General features: G+C 43.3%; 1 long non-coding RNA gene across 1 annotated transcript; it reads left to right on the top strand.

Moving 5' to 3' along the window:
* The first annotated feature begins 2,616 nt into the window (after positions 1–2,616).
* Positions 2,617–10,518, top strand: LOC108924182 (uncharacterized). The gene is made up of 3 exons (XR_001965272.1): positions 2,617–2,750; positions 9,494–9,575; positions 10,455–10,518. It is a non-coding gene; the product is annotated as an uncharacterized LOC108924182 (long non-coding RNA).
* Positions 10,519–11,298: the final 780 nt, after the last annotated feature.

An 11,298-nucleotide genomic window follows, 5' to 3' on the forward strand; every position in this document is an offset into this window, starting at 1 on the left:
AAACACACATTTAGAAAGGGCTCATATATAACCCTCATTACAAACGGATCACACACACACACACACACACACACTTTCTGAACCGCTTGTCCCATACAGAATCGCGGGGAATCGAAGCCTACCCAGCAACACAGGGCGTAAGGCCAGAGGGGGAGGGGACACACCCAGGACAGGACGCCAGTCCATTGCAAGGCACCCCAAGCGGGACTCGAACCCCAGACCCACCGGAGAGCAGGACCCGGTCCAACCCGGTCCAACCCACTGCACCACTGCACCCCCCTTACAAACGTGTCATTAAACAACAAAAGAAACTAGTAATGAAATCTACAACTGGAATAATAATAATAATAATAATAATAATAATAATAACAATAATAATAATGATGATGATGATGATGATGATGATGAATAACAACATGCCAAGCTTACCCAGTGGAGTAGTTCTGCACCCAGGGGGTCGCGCTCCTGGCCCAGCAAAGCGCACTCTATAAACCCGTCGGAAGCCACTCCCAGTCAGCGAGGTGCAGATCAAAGCAAACAATCAACGAAAAGGTCTTTCTAAGAGATTCACGAAAGCTCTCGGATGTGCCGATTGTCCCGGATGTCCACCGAGAGACGTAACAGCAACACTCCTCCTGCCAGCCTCTGCAGTGTGTGGTAGTTTACCACACTTAACACCAATCATTGTACTGCCATTTACGCCGTTTCCTTCAATTACCCCTCGAAGAGGGAGTGAATTCGCCTGGAGGGATGTGCTCTTCTGCGGCGTGCTTGTCGGAGACTCGTAATCTCGGAGAACCTTTACTCCGGTTAGCGCGGCATTTTTTACCATCAGGTGGGTACGCAGGCTGGAGCTGGAGAACTTGACTGCTTCATGGGGGACTTTAACCACATGGCATCTTCAGCCTGGACTTTGACCGAGTTCTGCGTTCGTCTCACTCCCTCAGCATTAAGTTCATTGCGCGTAATTAAAATTCTATTTGACTCAAAAGTCAGAATAAGAACTCAACAAAATAACAGCAATCCAAAATATGAGTCAGGAGATTTTTTTAAAGTTACTTTTAATTGAAACAACATTTTTTCCCATTTTTAAATAATGCAGTATTTGCAGCACAAATTTATTGGATGTTAACATCATTTCTTGAAAATGAAAATGACACAACAGTGTTTAGTAGCATAAAGAACATCCTCAATTATTGGTGGATAAAATTCTAATTGGTTAGTTTCTCTTTCAACTCTCCAGTTTGGGTCCAGTTTGCAACACTTTTTACCGTGGTCAAAGTGGTACAAAGATAGCTGCACTATAGCTCTGAGTTGTGGAAAATTACTGTGAATGTTAGGAAGTGGAATTCTCAGCTGAAAAGTACTGCCCAGTGTCCTGATGTCAGGAAATATCTTGCGAACTAAAGTCAAGTCTCATTTGTGAATTTTACACCACAAACTGAGCTTTGTATTTATTGCTGCATAGCAACTTTCCTACATTTCAGACATGATAAATAAAAAACCACTATAGATAAAATACTACCGGGGAAAAAAATATGTATAAATGGGATTTAGAAGTCAATACAATTTACCGAGAAAGTGTACATTCGGTGCTTTCACAACAATCGTGAAGAGTATCTGTCTACCTTCTCCTGCAGGAAAGCAGTATCTGGTTTCAACACCAGTGGCTGTTCAACAGTCCGTCGTGTCACAGCAGATTTTTACATGGTCGGTTCATCCCTAGCAGCAGCAGCAATACGAGCCCCTTCCGCATAGTTCAATCCCCTCTCTAGAGAGGTAAAGAAAAGGATGAAGAAAAGAGCCAAAAATCGCAAAAGCAAAAACGACCGGGGTGACGTGACAATGTATTAAAGTGAAAGAAAAAATCCGGCTGAGGGAAATTAAGAGAGTCATGGGGAGGGAGTTGAGAACTGTGACAATTTGGAGGACAAAGACTGTAATGAAAGCTCTTTTCTTTACAACGTTCATGTCCCGCTTTTCCCCTTGACCTGGACAAGGGTGCCTCAGGCTTCTGAGGATGGAGAGGCTGCAGAAGGAGTCTACAGTAAGGAGTGATAAAAAAAAGCCAAGAAGAATGTAGTTTGACTGAACAATGAACTGGGTTGCACATACCGCGAACGTAAAGAGCCAGAGTGTAGCCACCCCCGCCTGCCTGCATTTCGGTGACTTGTACTTGAAGTAGACGATCGATAGGGTGGACCACTGCCAGGTAGCGCTCCACACACACACACACACACACACACACACACGCACAGCGCTGAAACGCAGGCCGGCCAAACTGAACGAATCCGTAGAAAAAACGAAGCGCGGCCAATACGGAGGGAGATCCTAAATTAAACATCTCAACTGATGAGCAAAGTACAATTGCGCAACTGAGCAGCTCCATGGCAGGTAAGTTGAAAACAAATATATCTGATGCCCAAGAGCCCCCTTTCCCATTACATAAGAGCCACATGACCCAGGTATTTGAAAGTGAGCTGAGCAAAACATTTGACGCTGCTAATACAGAGTAAACCACAGCTTCAGCTGTGTTATTCTCACAAATAAAACGTTTCTGGAATTGAAAGGGCCGAGTGGCGTTTCCGGCAAAGAAATCCATTAAAAGCACAAAAGGGCAACTTCCGATGTCAGTGCGCACGCTCCAGCTGAAGGACAGCGCAGATCTTCAAGCAGTCTGTGAAAACAGGAATGAAGAGCAGCGGAGGACGTTGGAGAGGAAACAGATACATTTCAAATGCACTTGTCAGGTTTGGTGTTCAAAACTTTATGTATCGAATTAAGGGTTGATATATTAGAAGTGGAACTTTTTGTTCTGTTTCTGGTACCTGTCATTTATTCTCCTTTGAATTTAGCATCAGGTTGGTTTTAAGTGCTTCGCTTATAGGCTACCATCATAGGGGAAATTGAACATAACACGATTTTCACTGCACCCCTTTTGGTTGGTAAATGGAAATGTCAAATCAACTAACCTGAAGCACAACGCAGGCATCTCTTAATTTACAAAATCAGTTTTTGAAAGCAGTGCAGATACAGACATTTTTAATGCCGAAAGCTTATTTCTCATTATTTCCAAAGTGTTCCCAGCCCATTCCAAAATCCCAAACCAATGTTGCCCCATATTAATGTAACACTTTGAAATGGCGGCACAGCGAGTAGTGCTGCTGTCTCACAGTGCCTGGGTGGTGTGAGAGAATGTGGGTTCGATCCCCACTCAGTCTGTGTGGAGTTTCCATGTTCTCTCCCTGTCTATGTGGGTTTCCTCTGGGTGCTCTGGTTTCCTCCCACAGTTTCACCCATAGTGTGTGAGTGACAGAGAGAGTGTGTTTCACTGATGTATGGATGAGTGACCCAGTGTAAGTCACTGCGGTGAATAAGGTGTGTGGGCTGATGACACTACATAGAGTTCAGTTTTTTCAGTTCTATTCTACAAGTTGTTCTTGTTTAAGATAGGAGTGACTCAGAAATTAAATCAGTTATAATCAACACTATTCAACTCCCGCAACATGGAAAAAGAATTCTTTACATATTAAACTTACATTTTTCTCCCCATCAGCTTCCCTTACTTGAATGAGCTACGTTGTCAATTAATGCGGCACGAAGCTCAATACTACACTCTGACTGGTCAACACGGAACTCCGACTTACTGCTAGCAGCTACAGCCAATGACATTTACATTTACACTTATTCATTTAGCAGACACTTTTCTCCAAAGCGACGTACATCTCAGAGAAAATACAATTTGTCCATTACATTAGGAGAAAGAGACTTAGTTGCAGACGTGATTCTTAAGTAAACCTAGTTTGTTTATTTCCACTTGATGCACCGATGTTCATCACACGAGTTGGGGCATAAAACTCAGAATAAATGATTCCTGATCACCTTTCTACAATTTTTTTTTTTAATAAGGTAAACAAACATTTACAGTACGTACAATTTAGGATTAGCGGCTGTGTAAAGGGTTATCAGGGGATGATAGTAAAGTTGCGGTACATGAACATTTACACCATACATGAGCTAGAGAGATCTTGGAGTCTGGAAAGTGAGTCTGGAAAAGGTGAGATTTCAGACCCTTCTTGAATGTAGACAGAGTTTCTGCAGTTCTGAGTAAGAGGGGAATGTCATTCCACCACAATGGAGCCAGAACTGAGAACCTTGGACCACCAAGCGAGCAGAGGTAGACGAGCGAAGGGGTCTGGTTGGGGTGTAGCGGATGATCAAGTCTTGTAAATATCTGGGACCAGTTCTATCGATAGATTTGCAGAGAATAACCAGGGTCTTGAATCTGATCCGGGCAGCTATAGGAAACCAGTGCAGAGAAACGAGTAGACGAGATACATGGGAACGCTTCGGCAAGTCAAGCACAACTCGTGCAGCAGCAGCGCTCTGGATCAGCTGTAGACGTTTGATGGGAGTAGCAGGAAAGCCACATGGAGAGAGTTGCAGTATGCAAACGGGATGTCACCATGGCCTGGAAAAGTAGTTGTGTAGAGGCAGTTGTGTGGTAGGGATGGATCCTACAAATATTATGCAGGATGTATCTGCAGGTCCGGGTTGTGGCTTTGATGTGCTGGGAGAAAAACAGACTTGAGGAGGTAGGGAAATGAGTGAATTGTCCAGTTTGATCGATAGATCATGACAGGAGGACAGGCTGGCTGGGAGGTGAAGAATCTCTGTTTTGGAGAGGTTCAGTTTGAGGTGGTGATCAGACATCCATGCAGAGATGTCCGACAGGCAGGCAGCGGTGCATGCAAAGACGTCTGACGCACCAGGTGGAAAGGAGAGGAAAAGCTGGGTATCATCAGCATAGCAGTGGTATTTGAACTCATGGGAGGCTATGAGTGGGCTGAGGAAGGAAGTATAGATCGAGAAGAAAAGAGGATCCAGTGCCGAGTCCTGCGGGACACCGGTTGAGAGAGGCAGAGGAGAAGAACAAGAGCTCCTCTAGACTACTTGATAGGATCTGTCAGATAGGTAGGACTCAAACCATCTTAGTGTCTCTCCTTTGATCCCAAGCTGACTAAGAGAGGAAATGAAGAGATGAATGAATGAAGAGAACAAATGAAGTCAGCTGACAGTGAAGAGATATTTTTAATGGTCCACCATAAAAGTGAATAAGACCAACAGCCAATGAAGCCCATAGAAGGTGACATTAAAAGCAATAATATGGACTTGATTTGAGCAGAAAGATAAAGCATTAAATCTGAACAATTTAAAAGTAACACAAAGAGGGTGAAAGAAATGTAATGAACTGAAAATTTTTTCTTTACAATGCTAAAGTAAAAAATGTCAATACCAAAACATCTCTGAGAAGGACATTTCCTGCAAACATTTACTTACAAAAACGAGAGAGAAAATATAGTGCATTACAAGTCCTGACCGTTACAGGTAAACTGTTAGAGGCGACGAGTCCAATGAAGACGTTTTCTGTTCGTCCACAGAAAATATTACATGACTGAAGTGGTACTTACTTGTCAGGACTGGTAAAGTTATGCTCATATGAAGTAGAGCAGTCCGGTCCGCACACGCTGCTGGGCAGGGGGGCGGCTGCGCGACTCAGTGTTTTACTGCATTTGTATGCAGAAAGCGTCACACGCATCGCACGTCACAGCAAACACAGTACTGTACTGTACTGTACTGTGTACTGCTTCAAAATTTCGAAGTACATGTTTGTAGCTTGGGGGTGTGGTGGTGCAGCGAGTTTGGCTGGGTTCTCCTGTGTGGTGGGTCTGGGGTTTGAGTCCCGCTTGGGGTGCCTTGCGATGGACTGGTGACCTTTCCTGGGTGTGTTCCCTCCCCCTCCGGCCTTGTGCCCCGTGTTGCCGGGATAGGCTCCAGCTCACCATGACCCTGTTTGGGTCAGGTGGTTTCAGGCAGCGTGTGTTTGTAGGTCCACTCATTGTTAAACAGTTCATGTTCGGCTCTTCTTTAAAGCTGGAAAAGACTTCATTGGCTGTTCGAGGAGAAATATGCAAAGTTGCGAAGCGGACTTGCGCACAATCTCGCGACTTTCTCAAGCCTCGGAGCTGCGCGTCACAACAGAGGCATCCGATCAGGATCGGACAACAAGGGACGGAGCAAAGAGGACGAGGAACTTCGACGCACTCCTTCTGGGGTTCAACATTGTGCTCAACACAGCACTGTAACGTGGTATTTGAAAGCTGAGTAAAACTCCCAGCTGTAATCAAAGTGGGCTTTGTGAAGATTGCGAATAATTGGCCTGCGGTGGTTTGCAAGCTGGACGCTTTGAAGCCTCTGCTCTGGTTTTTTTATCGAAAGCACTTTTAAGGCCTGGGCCCCCGCCTCGCTGTGCGAATAAAACTCGGTAAGCGAGAGCTGTAGGGAAACAAAACTAGAGTTAAGAAAGAAAAAAACGTTTTCTGTTTTCAGGAGGGTCGCATCCAGCGCTGGTAAATATATGTAACATAACAGAAATTCCACAGAAGATGTTTCGCCATGAGACAAATGTGCGGTGAAGAGTTGCTTTGTGTGGAAAGAAGGTACTTTGTGCTCCTGACGGCTGCGTTTGCGTTGAGCAGGACGCTCTGGAAACAAGGTGATGGAGGCCAAACATCCACCAGTGAAAAGATGCATTGAGCGGTGCGGCGAAATCTGAATTTTATTCTTTTAGCATCATACCAAGAAATGGGACACAACTGTTTAACTTCTCTGAATAAGTGAAAAGTGAAATTTCCCACCTTACTATTGTCTACATCACCTTCCTCTGAGATGTGCTTCACTTGAAAGGCTTTGTTTCCTGTACTGAATAAATCATCATTTTATCTGGTTGTCTTTTTAGCATTCCAAGTCAAATTGAGTTTTATTATTATTATTATTATTATTATGCTACATATCACCTTTGTTAGCTGACATATACATTTATTAATGTCACACTCTTTCCTCCACTGTGATACACTGTGTACAAAACGCAGGTTGGAAAAAAGCTTTAGACACATGATTACAAAGTGTACTTTGTGTGTGATGAGAGCATCACGGCACTGCAGGGGGGAATAAAAAGATGCCGGTCCATGACAACTTAAAATGATTAAGAATAAAAACAAAAATATATTCTCTCCACAAACACTGATTAAATGAAGATTTTTGACTAATTCCTACCAGAAAATGTGCCTTTTGTGTAACAATGTTCTGCAGATGAGGGTCAATGTCAAACTAGTGTCAACAGTACGGATCGATCTATCTATCTATCTATCTATCTATCTATCTGTCTATCTATCTATCTATCAGTCTTTTCAGTCTTTCTGTCATGTGTCTCATAGTCTTTCAGTGATGTCCTTGTTATGGACATGTGTGGTGAGGACCTGGTGAAAAACTCCTTCATGCTCAAATTACTGCAGTCTCTGAATTACCATAACTTGGGTTTCCACCTCATGCAGGTGATATGATTTCAGAGAACTATAAGAGGCTTCATTTGATTAACAGATAGATGATAGTAGCTCTAATAATGTTTCCACAGAGAATGAGGTCTAATGCAAATCAACCCTACTGCTGTCATGCCATCTCTCACAGTCACTTTTGTCCTAAATAGAAGAGTTATTGGTTGAGGGTCTATGCTTAGTCTCTCGTTGGGTTCACTTTAAATTAAATCTGCGACACTCACTGATAAATCCCCAGATCCGTCGCCAATAACCGCCGGTCCAGTGCAGGGTTACAGTGGTCTGGATGCAGTGCCCAGAAGTGCAGCAGGTTCCCATTTTTGCCCGAGAATCGCGGGAAAGAACAAGGCGACAAGATCAGTCTTTATTTCTCCATTTTGGTGGAAATGGAAACAAGAGAAAAGAATGGTTTTTTAGTTTCACACTGGTTTCCCATCTCTCGGCCATCTGAATGTGGACTGTGTGGAAGCTACGTCTCGCCGGGAATGTGTGTGGGAATGAATGAAAATGGAGCTTTACGTATCAAACCTGGTATAATTAATGAAACAGTTAAAAGAAAAAAAATAGTAATTTCCCCTGGTGATTCTTAGCTATAGGGGGGTACGGTGGCACACCGGGTTTGACCGGGTTCTGCTCTCCACTGGGTCTGGGGTTCAGGTCCTGCTTGGGGTGCTTCGCGACAGACTGGCATCTCGTCCTGGGTGTGTCCCTTCCCCCCTCCCGCTTTACGCCCTGCGTTGTCAGGTTAGGCTTTGGCTATCTGTGACCCTGCTTGGGACAAGTGGTTTCAGACAATTTGTGTGTGTTGTGTGGTGCAGGAGAAGGAAAAGACCAAGAAAGTGAGAGAGGACCACCAGCTCCGTGGCCTAACGTTCAGGTTTGGGCCCTTTGTTATTTTCTTATTGTTAGTTAAGGCACTAAATGGCTCGGTGTGAGGAGTCAAACATCTAAAGGAAGAAGTCCGAATAAAGGAAAAGGTCTCAGGAGGAACACGCTGGCTGTGGGGATCTTCTTGTCCACTAGTGCTGCTCAAGCTGTTTGAGGACAGCACAGGGCCGGACTCTCTTCGTCTTGCTATCCAAACAAACACACACACACACACACACACACACACACACACACATAGTGCAGATCCATTCACCTTCTCATTGCACATGACCCTGTTTCCCTCAAGCCCATCTATCTGTTTAGCTCATGAGGGAATTCCTTTCCTGTAGGCAACTAAAGGTTATCACCCAATACTGGGAGGTCCCCCATCCGCAAGAGCTGTCTCTTCACCCAGTCTGTTTGTATGTAGAGTATGTGTGCGTGTGTGTTACATTTATTCATTTGTCAGACGCTTTTCTCCAAAGTGACTTCCAATGAACTCTATGTAGTGTTACTATCAGCCCACACACCTTATTCACCGTGGTGACTTACACTGCTAGATACACTACTTACAATGGGTCACTCATCCATACATCAGTGGAACACACACACTCTCTCTGTCGCTCACACACACACACGTCTTTGGACTGTGGGAAGAAACCCACACAAACAGAAGAAAAACATGTCAACTCAACACAGACTGTGCAGGAATCAAACCCAAATCCTCCTGCACCACCCAGGTATTGAGAGGCAGCAGCGCTACTCACTTTGCCACCATGTTCCCCACATTGCATTTTGTGTTATTGAAGATAAAACTGAAATTCTGGTCAAATTTCGAAGGTGTTTCATGTCCACTTGAAACCATGTGTAGTATCAACTGAAAAGAGCAAATTAATGTGAACCAAGTGAGCAGAGCCTGTCCTGAAGCTCTCTGCTCTCCTACATTTCATTTCATTTCATTGTTATATATATTTCTACCCTATATTATTCCTATCCTAACAACTACTTTTACAGTCTGGATGCTCTTCTGATGTATTATAAATGGATTTTGTTTCTTTAAATTTGCATGTATGTATATATTTTTCCTGATCTGCATGAAAATGCAAGAAAGAAATTATACTGTGTATCAAGTTTAGCGTCTATTTGTATAATGATTTGTTTAGAAGAGATCCTCAAATGAATGATGTCGTCATTGATCGTAATTGATACTTGATAAGCCTGTTATATATCAGGTGTGCCCTGAGATGGTATGAAAGTCTACCACAGCTCTGAACCGCAACCTCAGCATCTCAAAAGAAGACTGAATCAATCAAGGTTTGGCTCCTGTCATTTTGTATGTATTTACTTTTTATAGTAGATTAAACCATGACAAACATAAATCCTGTAGAAAATGAGATGGACAGAGAGTGGATCAAAATACAAAAAAAGGCAAAACCCTATAAATGAACACATGAACACATCACAAACCAAGATCCTGAACATACTCAAGTTTTCACTTCAGGGTACCTTGTTCTTGCTTTATTTGAACAGAAATTCAGTTACTCATGGTAATATGATGGTAACAGTAAATTTCAATTGTTCCCTTAGAACGTGGATGAGCAACAGGACTTGGCTTCAAAATCAGTTAATGTCCAGAACTTTATACCTGTACCAACTGAAGTTATTGAAGAAAATTTTGACAAAAAGGGGTCATAATCTAGTTATTCCATTTTTAAAAATATTTTATATTGTGATTTTTTTTTGAGGGGGGGGTGCGGTGGTGCAGTGGGTTTGCCTGGGTCCTGCTCTCTGGTGAGTCTGGGGTGGTTCCTGCTGGGGGTGCCTTGCGATGGACTGGTGTCCCATCCTGGGTTTGTCACCTCCTCCTCCAGCCTTCTGCCCTGTGTTGCTGGGTTAGGCTCCGGCTCCCCACGACCCCATATGGGACAAGTGGTTTCAGATGCTGTGTGTGTGTGTGTGTGTTTCTGTCTTGTTTTCAAATAATTTAACATTTCAAACTGGACAATAAATACATGTGTATGTATATTTTCTTTAAGACATGACAAGGAACTTTGGACTAAAGATATAGATTAATTTTGAAATGATCAATAATAGTTATTTTCCTGTTGATGAAGTTGTGCTCTGGACAAAATCAGTGATGATCAGGAGTGTGTGGAGCACTCTAACACTAAACCGTTTTAATGTTCTTCCCAGTTTGTCAGCTTTTCACGTGAGTGGGCAGGTTTGCAGGTGTATCTGGGGATGCTTCTGGAGTTACGATGCGTGAACAGTTACACCATAGATGAAGAGATCTTGGGCAAAATGGATCTGGAAAAGGTGGGTTTTCAGACCCTTCTTGAAAACAGACGGAGTTTCCGCAGTTCTGAGTGACAGGGGAAGGTCATTCCACCACAAGGGACCCAGAACCGAGAACCTCCGAGCTTTGTCTTTCGTGCGCGGAACCACCAAGCGAGCAGAAGCAGATGAGCAAAGGGGCCTGACTGTGGTGTAACGGTTGATCAAGTCTTTCTGGGAGCAGTTCTATTGATGCATTTGTACACAGTAACCAGGGTTTTGTATAAATGGATAGAAAGGTGTCGGTTCTTTAACGATACAAGTTTCTTTGGCGAAACGTGTCAGATAGACATGAATTTGCTTTCTTGTGTTGCATTTTTGGACCAAGAATAAAATAGCTGGAATTGTCACCCTCAAGGTTGGTGCTTCAAATCACAATCCCCGCTGTTATTACCTTTTATTGTGAATTGCTCCATGACAAATGCTCAGATGCAAAAATGACTTTGGATAAAGATAAGAAAAATACATTTTTTAAAAAATGGACTCATCTTTACTCATGATGGCCATTGAAGAGAGAACTGAGGAATCTAAAGGCTGCCTGAGAGAATCCTGTTCATGCTCTTGTACCCTGCTGTATAAATGGGCAAATAACTGTCATCGTGGGAAAAGTTATCAGCTAAATAATACATATTTGAACCAAAGGGTATGAATGTTCACCTCTGGTCGACAGGATTTAAATACCAGGTTTGATCATTTGCTGGTT

This window comes from Scleropages formosus, chromosome 11 (genome assembly GCF_900964775.1).
Source record: "Scleropages formosus chromosome 11, fSclFor1.1, whole genome shotgun sequence".
NCBI lineage: Eukaryota > Metazoa > Chordata > Actinopteri > Osteoglossiformes > Osteoglossidae > Scleropages > Scleropages formosus.